Genomic DNA, 17,527 nt, shown 5'->3' on the forward strand with positions numbered 1-17,527 from the left:
GAGGCAGATGACATCTTTCAGCTGCTTAACAAATCCTTGACCTGATTACTCCCAATGTTCTTTTTATGTGAGATAAAACCCCTGCAATTTTAGCTAGGTATTCTGTAACTGAAATCTGAAAAGGAATCTGTGATAGTTTGGATATGATTTGTCCCACAAAGATTCATGAGTTGGGAGCTTGATCCTTAGTGTGGCATCACTGAGAGATGGAACCTTTAAGAGGTGTGGCCTAATGAGAGATTTTTAGGTCACTTGGGAAGGGATTGTGGCATTCCAGTTTCTCTTTGAATTTCCACTTCTAGTTGCAATTTTTTCCCTTATACATGCATTTCCCCATTATGATATCTGACAAAGTGGTGCAGCCAAGGAGACCCTCACTGGAGCATGCACCATGCTGTTTTTGCCTTTCAGCTTCCAAAACTATGGGGTAATACCTGCATTCTTTATTAAGGCAGTTTGCCTCAGGTATTTTGCTATAATAACAAGAAATGGACTAATGTAGCATCGTAAGTAATTACTGTCATTTCTTAGTGACACATCCTTGTCCAGAAGCTGAGAGATTTGCATGTACCCGCCTTCTCAGGTGCTCGCTTTGTTGTTTTATGAGCATCTAATCATTCATCAGGCATTTCTGTGTGTCAGACAACATCACATGCATTTTATGTACTTGATCTCCAACCCTCATAATCATTTAAATATCGTTTTTATTTTACAGAGAAAGAGTTTGAAGCTAAATGAGGTCAATGATATGGCCAAGATGCATGTTTAGTCACTGAAAGAGCTGAGTTCAAAGCCAAACGTACCTTAGTTTATGTAGTCCAGGGTACGCATTCCTGCCACTCTCCCAGGGTGAGCTTGTCTCGTACCTTCACTTCAGGAAGTGTGCTTGACAATACAGCCCTGTTGGATCCACTGTCTGGAAAGGAAAGTTCCTAGGGCAGAAACGATCATCACCAAGAAAGCCACCAGTTATGGGCTGAAACTCGTAGGTTGGAGTTCTCTGCCCAGAGCTGAGGGGATGGACGGCTGCCTGATGTCCCAGAAGACAGGACCAGCCTGATGGATGAGAAGATAAAGAACCAGACCAAACAGGATCATTTGGGGCCTTTGGGCTTGCTGGAATTTTCCGTGCTAGCCTTTGGACTTGCTGGGGGCATGTGACTCCTTTCTTCTTTCCAATTTCTCTGTCACAGAACGTCTGCCCTATACCTGTCTCTCCATTGTATTTTGGAAGCAGATGGCTCACAGCTAGAGAGGATTTTATCTCAGAATGAATCATTCCTGGAGTCTCACCTGTACCTGATTTAGATGATAGATGGGATTTTAGACTTCAAGTCAAGTTGATGCTGCAATGTGTGAACATCTTGGAGGTTGTTGGAATTAATTGCGTATGTTTTGCATTTGAACATGAATTCAGAGAGCAAGAGGGCAGAGGATTATGAGCTAAATTGTGTCCTCCTAAAATGCATATATTGAAATCCTAACCCCCCAGAATCTCAGAATGTGACTAGAGTTGAAAGTAAGGCCCTGAAAGAGGTGATTAAGGTGAAATAGGGCCACATGGATGGGCCCTCATCCAATATGACTTGTGTCCTTGCAAGAAAAATAATTTAGGGCACAGACATGCACAGAGGGTGCACTAAGCTGAAAGGGTTTTTGCAGAAAAGGTGGTCTGCAAGCCAAGGAGAGAGGCCTCAGAAGATCTTCCTTGCTGACAACTTTGATTTTGGATCTCTGGCCTCCAGAACAATCAAAAAATAAGTTTCTGTGGCTTAAGCCTCCCAGCCAGTGTGCTGTCACAGCAGGCCGAGCTCACCAACACACTACCTTGGTCCTCCTGTCCGAGGCACAGTCAACATGTCTAGATGATCCCATTTACTGAACCACTTTCCTTATGTAGTTGCTACCTATCCCACAGGTGAAGGAAGTGACTGAAATAGCAGAGGATGGGGTCGGAGGACTGGAATCAGCACAGCGACCTTGAACCCTACATGCTCAGGTTATCTGTAAATATGAAAATCCTCCCTTTTTGATTTTTTTTAAATACCTAAATGCAAGAATGGCTAGAACTGAGAAGCTGTGCAGAGTTGCTTCTGTGACAGGCAATGGCATGGAGCTGGCAGTATTCATTCACAAAAGAAATAGAGATTCCATGCTGAGGATGTAGCATAACCATACAGAGCTAACAGAAACAAATCTTTGCCCCCAGCTTGGCTTATTTTAAAGCTTACTTCAGAAGTTACAACTGTCTGTTTAGTTACCCAATGCTTTGCATAATAGTTGGAATGTTTTAGGTAAAAAAGAACAGGGCTGGGCATGTAGCTCAGCAATAGAATTCTCTCCTAGCATGCACATAAGCCCCTTAGTTCTAGCTCCAACACACACTCTCTCCCCCCCCCCCCCTCTCTCTCTCTCACACACACACACACACACACACTCAGGACTCCTTCCCTGCTCTGATCATCTGCTGTATTTGTGTTGCTTTAGTCTAATTTGGAGTGGACCAAGATAGGTTCCCCCCACCTAATGTTCATCAAATCTCCCATCTCATCATATCATTCTTTTTATTGATTAAGGCAAGCCTTCTGTAGAGACCATTGGGAAAGAGAGGGATTGGGACATAAAACCTCCACTTCAGTGGATAGAGAGTTGCTGAAGAAGGTCCCACAAGCCCTGGACCACACCGTGCACTAGAGCTCACCTCTGGGCCAAGCGATGCCTACAAGCTAGAGAGATCAGACTTTGATTCCCACGTGGGTCTGCTTTTACATTTGTCAAGAACCCTACTTAAGTAAAAATGATTTTCAGGAATCCACAGGTAGGGGCTTCAGAGAAGGAGCTTAGGGGTAGCTAATAGCATAGGCTCTGCAGTCAGCCTCTGCATGCCTTGTCCACTGCCTGCCCAGGTGTTACTTCCTTGTGGATTATTACAGGCAGCAGCCAGAGCTATTCTCTTGCTATTACAGGCATCCTTTTGAAAAGAGGCATTTTTCCCCCTCCTCTATCAAAATACTCACACTCGCCAGTTAAATCCCCCTTTCTGTTGGCACTGTTTCTCTCCCTGTGGCTAGGGCTTCTCCTCTCTGGGCACCACCAAATCCTGGCATCTGTTGGAAGAAAAGAGCTAGACTGTCAAGAGTCCAAGCGGCGATGCTGACCACGTGCTCCAGGGTTTCACTGAGCACCTGCTGTGACTCTGCACTATTCTAGATGCTAGAAGGAAACTGGCAGGTGCAGCAAAGGCCCCTTACCTGATTGCTTATTCAACCTCTGCACAATAGAAGAGGCCCATTCTATTATTATCCCCATGTCCTATGGAAGCTGTAGCATGGAGAAGTTAAGGGATTTGCCCAGAGTCACACAATAATGATCCCCAGAATCAAGGGTTGTTGTTGTTTTTTTTTAAATCTTTTCCACAGTCTTTTTCAGAGGAGGAGAGGAAGCATCATGTCCAAACCAAGGCATGGTATCATTTCATTGATTTCTTAATGTATCTCTACCCAATAAGAACTTCAAAAGAAAACATAATCATAATGCATTATAAATGTAACAAAATGAAGAGTAGTTCCTCAGTATCTAACACTTAGTCCAAGTGTTCTCAATGACTGCATAAGTCACCTGTATGAATGACTGATTTAGATTAAACCACATGGATAAAACATGATTTCATTAATGAATTCAACTTTGTTAGATCTTTAGCGTGTTCCTAATTTAGGGCTATTATATACACTGTTATCAACATCCTTGTTACTAAGTTTTGGAATATTTCCTTAACATTTTTCTCATGATAAAGCCAAAGAGGTAAAGCTACTATTGTAAAGGTGATGCTCATTCTCAAGATCAAAACTACCCATATTTTCCTTTCTATTTTCTCTGGGATCATTTTTACACAGAACTTGACCAACTCTAGATCCAAGATTACACACACACATATACACACACACATTTACACACACACATTTCATTCTACCATTTTGTTTAGCATTATCATCTTTATTTTGGACTTATTAACTTAAAGTAACATAACATGTGGTCTTAAGATACTCCTCATGTTTACCATTTAGTACCTCTATTGCTTTATTTTTATTCTTTATCATCCATCTAGTCAACAGAAATTATTAATCTCCTTTTATATTCCCTACACGGCAATTAGAAGACACTGAGGGTATCTTTTTGAGCAAAACAGAAAAAAAAAAAAGCACATCCATTTTGGAGATCAGATTGCAGAAGAGAGGAAGGGGCCATTGAAAAGCAAGCAAATCTATAGACAGTGAGATTTTTAATTCTGTGAATAAAATAAAGCAAGGGAAAGGAATAAGGGTGAGAGAGACAGGTGCACTTACTTTGGGAAAGTCAAAGGAAAAAGCCTCAAGAAAAGAGAGCCTCAAAGGAGGCCTCTCTGAGAGGCTTTAGCAGACTGTGTTTGTGCTTCCTTGGTCTTTTTTCAAAGAATGAGCTTTTGGACTGACCAACGCTATTTCCATTTCCTTACTTTCTGTTTGTACATTCACTTAGTTCTTCTTTCATAGCTTCTCGAGAGGCTTCAGCGCCTTCTGCATAGCCCCTGGGAATAAAAGATGGCCACACTTCTGTCCCTTGCTCAGGCCCGCAGGGATTGTCACTCCAGTACCTTGGAGACCCCACATCATCCGCAGGGCCACAGGAGAGGAAAGTGGGTCTGTGGGTACTGATCTGCCACCCTTCCCGGGGAATCTGCCCTCTGACTTCCACGAGAACATTCACAGGTCATTATTTAATGGTCATTTCTTATTCTAGAATTCTCTTTCCCTTGAAAGTAGGGAAGTGATCTCTTTCCCCGATAGTCTGGAGGCTCCCAACAATCCCAGCAGGGCAAGGAAGATGATCACTGCTCCCTGAGGGTGGCATTCAGAACCAAAGCCTTTGAGCTTTATCTCACCGAAGCAGGAAGCTATCGACTGGAAAGTACGTTTCCATGCTAATTTTAAATTCAGGATTCGTACTACCGAAATGGAATGGAGAAGAATAATTTGCTTCAGGTTGTATTAAAGCTACAAAAGCTTTGGTTCAGTGAATGCCAACCACATAAAAGTATCACCCTAGGGGCAAAGAATGTTCCTTTCTTCCTTGCAAATGTCTGACTGCTGGGTGCCCATAAACTGATTAGAACTAATTTGTTCTATTTGGAACTAGAAGATTCACTGATGTCCTGGCTGCCAGGCTCGGCTAGTCCATTTACCCAATTTACCTTTTACGCTCATAGAAAACTCATTTCTCCATTTTACTATTCGGGGGGATATTTACATTGCATTGCACCTGTTCGAAAGCTAAGAGGAAGCATACAGACTGCGCATTAAAAGATGGGAAGTATCCTACTTTACAGAACATTAATGATGGGCTCAGATACCAGAGGCACACCACCCCTGTGGAACAGGGGTGCGGTGATTTGCATCAGAAGCAGGGAAGGTGTTCTTTGCCCATGGATAAATCCCTTACTCATTTCCTTTAAAGGGTATATTAGTTTGTTATTAGGGGATGTTGAAAAGTTAAAGTGCAGAACACGGTGGCAAAGGAAATGACCTAAAGCACAGAGTGTCATCAAGCATGTGGATGGACAGAAGCAGTTGGTAGAAAAGTGGAATTAATTGGTTCTCATTGTCCCTGTTCTCTAGGCTGCGATTTCTAAAAGTGTACTTTGAAAGCATAAATCCAGAGACAGAGAGAAAGAACAGTATTCTGGAAACAATTTATTATTGTCTTCCCTTCTTAGAGATCCACCACCAATAGTAAAAATCCAATAGTAAAGCAAAGCCACTAATTGTATTCCACCTGGCATTTCCCGTGAAATGTTAGGAAATTGGTCTTTAATGACACACATGCAGGAAAACTTGGCTCTCTGCCCACCTCATTTTGCTGAGCAGAAAAATGAATAGTAGCACCTAGCATATTCTTTGACAGTTCCCCCGTTAGCCTGGGGTCATGAGCTTACTTTGATCTGAAATTGGAAAGCATCATAGGAAATTATCTCATTTTGATCAATTTTTTCTATTTTATACTCAAAATGTGAAGGTGACACTGTCACCAGTCTTATTAGATTCCTTCCATGCACCTGTCACCACCTTTACATGCCTAGTGGGTTTTCTAACACAAGGATATTTTGAAATTTGCAAACACAAATTGGTGCAGTTTTAAGTCACTTTGTAATATAAAATCTGATTTAAGGGGTGATAAAAGTACCTTCCAAACCGTCTCCAATGTGACAGCACTTTGACACATTCCTTGCTGGTATGGTCCAATTGATCCCAGTCTCAGAGGCTTTGGGAGATGGTAGGCAAAGCAGGGCCCCCAAGTCTAAATGCTAGTGGAAGTCATCGACATTGGAACTTGCTGGGCTGTCACACTGCTCAGGGGCTCAGGTCTGCTTCCCACCTGCAGGTTTAGCCTTGCTAGGGAGTGGGAGGTCCCCAACCCTGGCTGCACATTCAGATGCTAAAACCCAAACCAAACAAACAAACAAACAACAAAACCCATGTCTAGCTGCCACTAGTTAAATTACCACTTCTGGGGAGTGGGGATCGAATATTACATTTTTATTGTATAAGTTCCCTAGGTATTTTGCCTTATAAAGTACAGGTGATTTTTCAATGCAGAGAACCATAGAACTAGATCAGTTTAATCCTTTTCCAGGGGAGAATGAACAGCCCCTATGTGGGAAGCCGTCTGCCTTTGCACTGTTACCACTGCTACCTCTGCTACCTCTGCAGACAGGCGCTTCCTGGGCTGTGAGCTCCAGGCTTGTGCAAGTCTGGCAAGAAAGAACATTCATTCACCCAGTGAGTGGAGGGAGACAGCTTTATTTCTCTCAGTTGGGCATTAGAAGGACATTAGAGGCCCAGGATTCATGCTGAGCTGCTCTCCAAGGCTCAGAAGAGCTGTGCATGTCACACTTGCACTGCAGCCAAGGGGCCCTGGGAAGCGTCCACCCTGGGTCTGATGCCCGAGGGCAGCCGAATGTGCTGGGCTGTGGCACTGAAGAGGCAGCGCTTCTGGGAGGAAGGGAGCAAGCCCCAACCACTCTGGTCATCCCTCCTCGGTGCAGGATGCCGCGTTCCAGCACATTTTACAGCTATTCTGAGAACTGCGAAAGTGCTGGGTCACCCAGGCCACCTGAGGACTTGTCCTGCATTAAGGGCTGCTTGGAACTCAACATCGTGTCAACCTGCTTTGCTCTTAATCCTGTGTCCAAGTTCTGTGACTCTCTCTTCTGCCATAGGACCAGGGATCCTGCTGCACCTTCTACTCTTTCCCCTAGTCATCCCCCAAGCCTGGCTCCTCCAGTGTGACCTCCCTGCAACCTGACTCCTTCTGACCTGGGCCATTGTCTCAGTTTATCCAGATAATCAACTTTTGTGCAGGGTTATTGCTGTGGTTTGGATATGGTTTGTGGGGGGCCTTTAAATATCCATATGTTGGGGACCAGGTCTTCAATGCAGGGGTGTTGGGAAGTGGCTCCCTTTAAAGATGGGGCTTAGTGTAGGTCTGGAGGTCAACTGAAGATGCACCCTTGTGGGACCTCAGCTTCTCTGTGGCTTCCTGTGTCCAGGTATAACCTCTTCCTACAGTGTTCCCATCACTGACCACGGGGCCCTCACCTGGGGCCAGTGTTTTGCTGTTCTGGTTTTCAGCCTCCAAAATTTTGAGCTAAAAAAACCCTCTTTCCTTTATAAAGTCAGCCTGCCTCAGGTACTTCTTTACAGTAATGAGTAAAGTAGTCACCGTTAACCCAACACACTCTGCTCTTCCTGCTTCGGCTTCTTCATTCTCCACTGATCTGGGAAGGAAGGAGCCTCTTTCCGCAGTGCCTTCCAGAGCTGGCCCTGCCAAGTCCCCTTTGGGTCACCATAGCCACTACAGTATTGTGTATTTTAATCATTAAGGAGTTTGAACCAATGAATGATTTAGTAGATTATCTTTCTTTTATGAAATGACTATAGAATAATTGATGGTGCTATTGGAACTCGAGACAGGAGATCTAGATTCTGGTCCTGCTAACTCCCACTAACTAACTCCAAATTCTTCAAAAACCCATGACCTTTACCTTTGCCTTTCAGGTTGCTCCTCTGCCAAGTGGGAATGATGACAACCTATTCGCCAGTTTTGTCAGAAGAGAATGAAGAAACTGATGTTTAAAGGAACTGTTTAAAGGTTGAGTCCTTGTGGAACATAATGTGCTGCCGTTATATTTTCACCCTCTATATTCCTTCAGCTTTTTTTTTTAAATGGAAGCTTCCCTAGCATCAAAAGTTAAGGCCAGAGAAAGGGTGAGGGGTCATGATATACCAGGCTGAAAACTATAGATCCAACCAGGTCTGAGCAGAATTCTGAAGGACCAAGTTTTGGTCACTTTCCTGCATTTATTCTTGTTTATTGCAGTCTTCCTTCTAAGCCAATTAGACTTTTATACTACCTTCTCTTGGAAGAAAGTAGCCTGAACATTTTATTTAATGAAAGTTTCCAGAGACTTGGTAAGTCGTGTTTACATTTGAAGAGTGCAGTAGTTAGCCTGAATCATTACTTGTGGGATTTTAGCTACTTATATATGTTGAAGGGGACTAGGGAAATCTTACTAGTCTTTTTACTCACCTATCTCTTCCGCTACATCAAACACTTTCTTTGAATTAACATCCCCATTTTACAGATAAGAAAATAGACTAATTGAAGTTGACTTACCCTGGATTCAAAGACGATAAGTCAAAAGAACCAACAGTTCACACCTGTCTTACTCAAAACCTATTCTTTTTCTCTGCGTTCATCACCCGTGAGTGGACCACACACCTCAGGCCCCGACGCATGTAGAGAGCAAGTGGTTGGTGAATTGCTCCTTCTCCACTGGGGTGTGAGTTGTCCAGAAATCAGCTGGGTTTGACTCACACTGTCTGATACCAGTGAGTCAGAAGTTCCAATAGAGACTATTGGACTAGTGATAGGGCATAGGGGTTAGGAACCAGGAAAAGGAAAGAGTTGCCTGTTTTCTAATCTGAACTTTGTTGGTTGTAAATGTGTGTCTTTAGTAAATTAGTCCAATTTTCTATGCCTCAGTTTTTTCACATCAGGACAGCTTCTGAAATTTAACCTACAGTCAGGTTGCTATCACGCTTGTTTTGAAAATGGGAATTTGGCCCGATAGGAGTGACATATTAGGAGGAGTTTGAGCCTTCTCTTCAGTTCTGCATTGGCCATGTGCAGTTGTATCCATGCTGAAACACTAGAAGAACATAGAAAATGGCACTCAGGAGGTGGAGCTACATGCACACACATGTATACATGTGCACACATGCTTGTACACACACACGCACACACCCCTCAGACAGCAATCATCTCCTGCGGCCTCCACATGTATTACAAGTTACATTTGGTTTCAGTTTTCCTTCCCAGTTCAGATAACTCTCCATCTCCCACATTATAAGCTGCCCTATCCAAAGCCCATTCCACAAGTGAGCATCAGGCCTTGTTGAAAGCAAAGTGCTAAGTCCATTTTCTATGGTAATAAGCAGATAGAATCCTTCAGAGCAAGTGTTAAGTCTGTTAAGTCAGAAAGAAGAAAGAATGCTAATATATTTTAAATCATGGGAATTCAATCACTTAATATTCATTTAACAACTAATTACTGATTGCCTTCTAGGTGCCCAGCTTTGGACTGGCTGGATACAAATAGAGCAAGTGGAGATGAATACAGTATTGACCTTTTTGGTTTCACATCAGGGCAGCTTCCAAAATTTAACCGTCACTGTCCTCCTAGAACTGAAATTCTACCTAAGGAGACAAGCAACCAAGTCCAGCACCAAGGGGGAGCAGACAGAGGTGCTTTGCGAGCCAGTACCTTGTAGTAATAATTACCCTGGCCAAAGAAGGTGTCCTGGAGCAAACGACCTTGAGGCCAAGTTCTAAGTAGGACTTCTCCAGAGAAAGACCCTGTAGATAGGGTGAGGTGTTACCGTGCCAGGAGCAGCTAATCAAAGTCCTAGAGGAGCGAAATGTCCCACACGAGGAAGCGGTTGGCCTCCAGTGGTGAGAGGCAAGGAGGAGTGGAGGAGTGAAGTGGTGTTTGGTAAAATCTACTAAGCACTTGAACTTGAAGATGTAGAATGAAAGGGATGGAAGGTGATAGAGAGATTTGGAGAAGGGGATTCAAGTGATCTAGTTTTGCCTTTACAAGTTCTCTCTGGCTTCAAGTGAGCAATGGAAGATCATTTAGCTTCAGGAGAGGCTCTTGGGCAAATACGAACAAGAAGTAATGTTGCCCAGGCTGAGAGAGGTGCTGTGCATGGAAAAGTTAGGAAGCCAGGAGGTGGAGTGAGCAGGCTTGTGGGGGGGGGTAGTGAATGAGAAGCAAGGGTGGAGGATGCCTCCCAGGTCTGAGGTAGAGCAGTGAAGGGCAGGACCATTTCCTGAGAAAGTGAACTTAAAAGAAAAAAAACCTCTGGAAGGGAAGATGATGATTTTGAATGCACTGGGCTTCCACCCTTCCATTATCCTGGGAGCAAAAATAAGTGGGAAACCTGGAGATGTAGGCTAGGGACACCCCCAGGGGTCGGTGGCTCAGTGAATTTCAGATGCAATGGAATCCCAGCGGATTTTAAAATTCAGTCATATTTGGTAAATCATGACTTCATCGCTTCTAAGAAGAAAGCATCTGGTAGAATCTGCAGTGACGTTCTGGAATCCAGTGGCTTTTATAGACAAGCGTGCCTGGTTTTATTTTACTTTATTTTATAGAGTCAAGCTGTGAAAAGTCTAGATGAGAGAAGTATAAATGAATCTGAAAATAATGTAAATGTTTACACGACCACTTAAGAATGAAAAGGACGAGGTAGATTGAGTTTCTCTGAACCCAGAATATTTTAAGAGTGTGTGAAATATACAAAAGCAGCCAAACTAAGGCTCATCCATCCGTAATTATAACCAGAAAAACATCAAGAGGAACCAAAGGCATAACCCAACCAGCTCCCTTGAGTGGTAATAAAAACCCAAGGGGAGGAAAAGAGCCCCCCCCCATTTTCTGCTTTCTCTCTTAAAAAACATCAAACCCCAAAGGGATGGAAAATACAGTCATTTCATTACTTTTTTAAAGCATTACTGTTTTGTCATTTTATTCAAAACTGGGATAAATTCATAGAATAAACTGGCAGATTCTGACTCTACAGCTTCAGTTTTCAGCTAAGCTTAGCAAATAAAAGAATGAAGAGCAACATTGCTATAATTATGGTCTCCAAACAGGTGTCGTTTCAGATAGACTGTGTCTTTGTACAGTGTGCGCAAAGCTGAAATAAACACTAGGCTTTCTGAGCAGGGTGCTTGCAAAACAGCTAATTGCAATTTACCTTTGTTCTACTTGCAGGATTTGTCTGAGTATGTGTCAACTGGCTTCTTATTTACACAGTGATCTTTAAAAAGTAAGATTCACTTGTGTCACGTGAAGAAAAATACAATGAACAAATAAAGGTATATTTCAGCGAATTGCATTCAATTTGTTATTCTGAGAGCATGACCTGAAAGCAGAGAGTTAATTTTTTTTTTAAGCTGTTGCTGTCTTGTGAACTGATAGAGACTAGATATTCACAAATGCAGTCACAGATCACACAAGGCTGTTTTAGACAGTGACAGGCTGCATAGACAGCAGTAACTACCAGGTAGTCTCAGAGTTCAGTGGGCTTCACCATCTAGGTTTGCGAATGATCTGATGTTTGCACAGAATTGCTGACTCACAGTCTCTATTGTAGGGCAAGGCAGGACTGTATAAAAAAGATCGTCCTTGGAACTTGTTCTGATTTGTGGACTTTAAATGAAGAAAAAAAAATCTATTCTTGATTTGGCTTTAAATCATTTGTGAGGAAGTGAACCAAGGACTGCAAATGACGAAGCCTTTCAGGGAGGCAGGGCGAGAGAGGCGGGGATACTGGCAGCAAAATGAGAGCAGAGCTGGGCTTGGGAGCCACTGTGCACACCAAGCAGCAGGGACCAGGCAGCGCTGCAAGGAGACCCGGGGAGACCAGGGCAGGGCTGGGCTGGTTAAACCTCCCACATTCCAGTGGTTGGAAACCCAGGATTCCTCACTAGTTAGGGAAGGAAAAAGATGTGTACTTGCTTGGTCTAATGGAGAGGACTCCAGCAGTGGTGTGTGTGCACGCCTGTGTGCTCCTGATGTGCAGGTGCAGTGTGCACACATAAGGACGGAAGCAGCTTATGAGAAAGGACTCAATTCAAATGTGAGAAGAGTCAGGTAGGAGCAGCACTTAAGAAGCAGGGGTTCTCCAGAACTTGGCCAGCTGTCTGCTGGAGGGAGAAGAGCAAGCCGGACTCGGTGACCAAGACCATGGAGTCGGTAGTTGTTTCCTGGAGCAAAATCCTGCCTCCTGATTTGTGACCTTGGGCAAGTGACCTCATCTCTCAAAACCTCTCTTTCCTCACGTGTAAAATGGGAATAATGATCCTACCTACAATGCAAGGTTGAATACAGCATGGCGAGAATGCTTTATCAATGTTAATTACCATAGTGACAATTTCTATTGGTGTTATTTAGTTTTCCTGCTTTTGTATTATTCTGGGTTCCTCAGATAAATAGAACCAGAGCACGCGCGCGCACACACACACACACACACACACACACACCATACACCACACACCCCACACATCCTCCTAGGGGAAGGGAGTGGATTGTGTTGGAGACGCACCTCAGGTCTTACCTGGGGCTGTCCATGAAGTGTGTCTTATCTCTTTTATGCTATACACTTAGGCTATGTATTTATTTGGTAAGTTTTTCTGCATTTGTGTTCATTTTACAATAAAAATATTTTTAAAAGTCAAAAAACAACTCCTTAAATATTTTGTTTCATATTGTTCTTTGAAAAATAAGAGCTCTGAATGTCTGCCTAAATTGGCCCTTCTTGTATCATTTACATATATAAAATGTGCTTTTACAGTTTTCAAAAGCAATTTTTAAGATTATACCCTGGTTAGTAAGAAAATTTCACATGAAGAACACTGATTTCGGTGTTTGGTAAATTGTACTTGACCTAAAATTCTTCCAGACATTAAATGCCACTTAATTCATCAGCATTTGGATTCTTTTTCTGTATTAATGTTTATCATCAATCACACTTAATGCTTTCAGATATAAATTATTCTGGCTGTACACAGAAAGGCAGTTAAGGACAAACAAAGGGGGTTGAGCCGCTCTGACAATTTGTGCCTTGGGCCTAGAGCAAGGAAGGCATTTCATATCCCCTGCTGTTAGGTTTCTAGAGAATTCCCTGAACACACAATGGCTCTGTTTATAAGTGCTGATTTAAAAAATGAAATAACAAAACCTTCTTTCTGGATCCATCTTATAGTCTTAAAGAATTATTTTTTGTTGAGATATAATTCATATGTCACAGATTCACACTTTAAAAGTGGACAGCTGAGCAGCTTTTAGTTCATCAACAAAGTTGCAACACCATCATCATTAGTTAGTCCCAGAAGATAAAAGGAGAGCCTGTGTCCATCCAAGAAGAGTCACTTCTGAGCTTCCCTTTCCCTGATTCTGGAAAGCACTAATCTACTTTTAGCTCTATGGATTTGCACCTTCTGGATACTTCATACAAATGGAATCAAACAATACCTGGACTTTGGGCTTCACTGTCACACTTCATCCATGCTATAGCAACTATTGGTACTTCATTTCTTCTTATAATTGAATAGCATTCATTATATTTATCCACCCATCTCCTTGTGGACATTTGGGTTGTTTCCACCTTTTGGCCATGGTTAATAATACCACTATGAACATTTGTGTACAAATTCTCACAAGGACATATGTTTTCCAAAGTTTTAGCTCTTTATGTAGGAGTGGAACTGCATGGTCCTATGGTAATTCAACGTTTACCTTTTTGAGGAACTGACAAACTATTTTGCAAGTAACTGTGTCATTTTGTTTTCCCATCAACAATGTGTGATGGTCCTAATTTTCCCACATCCTTGCTAACATGGCTATTATCCATCTTTAGGTTATAGCCTTCCTAGTAGATAAGAAGTGGTGTCTTATTGTGGCTCTTAAAAATAGACATTCTGTCCATTCATCTATTGAAAGGCATCTCCGTTGGTTCCACAGTTTAGCTATTGTGAATTGTGCTGCTATAAACATTGAGGTGGCTGTGTCCCTGTAGTATGCTGTTTTTAAGTCCTTTGGGTATAGATCCAGGAGAGGGATAGCTGGGTCAGATGGTGGTTCCATTCTCAATTTTCTAAGAAATCTCCATACTGCTTTCCCAAATGCCAATTTTTTTCTGATATAAGGAGGCTGATTCATAGTGGGGGAGGGAGAGGGAACATGGGAGGAATAGACAAACTCTAGATAGGGCAGAGGGGTGGGAGGGGAAGGGAGGGGGTTAGAAATGATGGTGGAATGTGATGATTATTATTATCCAAAGTACATGTATAAAGGCATGAATTGGTGTGAATATACTTTGTATACAACCAGAGATATGAAAAATTGTGCTGAATATGTGTAATAAGAATTGTCATGCATTCCACTGTCACATACAAATTTAAAATAATAATTAATTAAAAAATAGACATTCTGAAAAATCCTAGAAGGTGAGATTAGTATTTGTGGTATTACTTCATGTGCCTTTAGGCTGACTGAGGGAAATGGGGGTGCAAACGGAGACAATTAGTGAGGGGACTCTCACTCCCTGAGATGGCCACAGGACACGCAGCTCGCAGTCTGCCAAGGCACCAAGACACTCTGGAAGGAGGAGCCTGTGAATTGGTACTACTGGGTGCTGTGGGTTTTCTGACAGCTGGAGACGGCAACGCAGTTATTTTCATCTCTGGGCATTTTAACTGTATGAGCCAATGATCCTTCTCCTCCTTCTCCTCCCTCTCCTCCCTCTCCCCTCCTTCTTTCTCTTCCTTCTTGTCCTCCTCCTTCCCTTCTTTTTTCTTTTGAGTCATTAAATGTTTAACCCAGTAAGTAGAACAACTAAAAGTCCTGAATAATGTAGCTGTTTGTAAAAAGACTGAACCTCTCATTTTGAAGAGTGGTACGCATCCTTTGTAACTTGGAGATGCTTTTCCTTTTTCAAAATTGTGTAAAATTGTATGTATAAGGGGGGGGTGACTCAAAATGGGGAAGAGAAGAAGAGCATGGGAAGAAGGTTACCTCTACATAGGGAAGAGGGGTGGGAGGGAAAAGGAGGGAGAAGGGGAATTGCATGGATGGTGGAAGGAGACCCTCATTGTTATACGAAATACATGTATGAAGATGTGAGAAAAAAAGAATAGCGTTACCCTAGATTAGGTAGAGAGAAGTGATGGGAGGGGCGGGGAGGGGTTGGGGAGATAGGAAGGATAGTAGAATGAAACAGACATTATTATTACTGTGGGTATATACGTGACTGCACGACCAATGTGATTCGGCAACCTGTATACTCAGAAAAAGGAGAAATTATATCCCATCTGATTCAAATGTATGAAATCTCAAGGTCATTGTACTGTCATGTGTAAGTAATTAAAACAAATTAAAAAATAAATAAATAAATAAAAATAAAATAAAATTGTGTGTAAACAATGGAATATTACTCATCCATAAAGAAGAATGAAATTATGGCATTGACCAGTCAGCAGTGGAACTTATCATGATGGAAAATATCATACTAAGTGAAATAAGCCGTCCCCAAAAAACAAAGGCCAAATATTCTCTCTGATATGTGGTTGCTGACCTGCAACAAGAGAGGATAAGGAGGGCAGAATAGAACCTCATTGAATAAGACAAAAGGGGATGAAAGGAAGAGAGAGAGGAATGGAAACAGGAAAAACAGTAGAATGCATCCGACACCACTCTCCTGTGTTCACATATGAACTCCACATCAGGGACAACCACATCAGGGACACCACAAGAATGGGATCCTAGTTGGATTGAGTTGTACTCCATGTATGTACATATGTCAAAACACGCTCTACTGTCATGTATATCTAAATACTACATTTTTTAATACTACATTTTTTTAAAAAAAATGTATGAAAAGGTCAACAAATAGCAACACTACGGATTTCTTCCTTGGATTGACATCCACCTAACAGCCCACCAAATTTCACAAGCTTTTCAGCATATTCTTTCAGAGGAAAGCCAGAAGACCAAAGTTTATACTCTCACTACAATATAAAATCCACAGACAACTGCCACAATTTGAGGAAATTTCCATATAAATTAGAAGGCAATTGGAAAAAGCTTCCTAAGGCTAATGGCCCACTCTCCATGTTCTCTTAATGAAACAAACTATAACAAAAAAGTAGGAAAATTGCCTGTGCATCTACAACCTGTCTCTTCAGTTAAAGCCAGGGATCTGTACCTTCCGAGAGGCAAGCAGATTTCCTATTCCATAAGGTAGACAGAAGCCTGCATTCTAACCCTGATGCCTTTAATATTTTACTTACTAAAATCATTAAAAGAATTAATCTATCTACACACCCAACAGAAAAGTTTCTGGGAGCTTCTAGGCAGAAAAAGTAGGTAATTTACAAAGAGGGAAAAAAATCTTCCTGTCTTCAGTCTTCTCCTGATGCAAATAAAATGTCAGAAAGCAAGGAGATGATTGTATAGGCTTTTAAAGGACAAATATGTGATCCAGTATTTTTTATATTTTATTTATTCTAATTTGTTATATATGAGAGCAGATTGCAAATAAATTCATATTATACATACAGAGCACAATTTTTCATGTCTCTGGTTGTACACAAAGTAGTGTCACACCATTTGTGTTTTCATACATTTACTTAGCATAACGATGTCCGTGTCATTCTACTGTCTTTCCAACACCTATGCCCCCTCCCTTCCCCTTCCTCCCGTTTACTCTATCTAGAATTCCTTTGTTCCTCCCATGCTCTGCCCCCCATCCCCATTATGAATGAGCATCCCTATATCAGAGAAAACATTTGGCATTTGTTTTTTTGGGATTGACTTGCTTTGCTTAGCATTATATTCTCCAACTCCACCCATTTACCATTTGCCATGATTTTATCCTCTTTTAATGTTGGGTAAAATTCCATTGTGTATATATGCCACATTTTCTTTATCAATTCATCTACTGAAGGGTATCTAGGTTGGTTCCGCAATTTAGCTATTGTGAATTGTGCTGTTATAATGAAATTCATCTGGAAAAATAAGAGACTCAGAATAGATAAAACAGTCCTTAGCAAGAAGTGTGAAGCAGGTGGCATCCCTATACCAGACCTTAACTATACTACAGAACAATGGTAACAAAAATGTCATGATATTGGCACCAAAATAGACTTGTAGACCAATGGTATAGAGGACACAGAGAGAAACCCACATAAATATAGTTATCTTATATTAGACAAAGGTGCCAAAAACATGTATTGGAGAAAAGATAGCCTCTTCAACAAATGGTGTTGGTAAAACTGGAAATCCATTTGCAACAAAGTGAAATTAAGCCCCTATCTCTCACCATGCACAAAACTCAACTCAAAGTGGATCAAGGACCTAGGA

This window comes from Urocitellus parryii, chromosome 14 (assembly GCF_045843805.1).
Source record: "Urocitellus parryii isolate mUroPar1 chromosome 14, mUroPar1.hap1, whole genome shotgun sequence".
Classification (NCBI taxonomy): domain Eukaryota; kingdom Metazoa; phylum Chordata; class Mammalia; order Rodentia; family Sciuridae; genus Urocitellus; species Urocitellus parryii.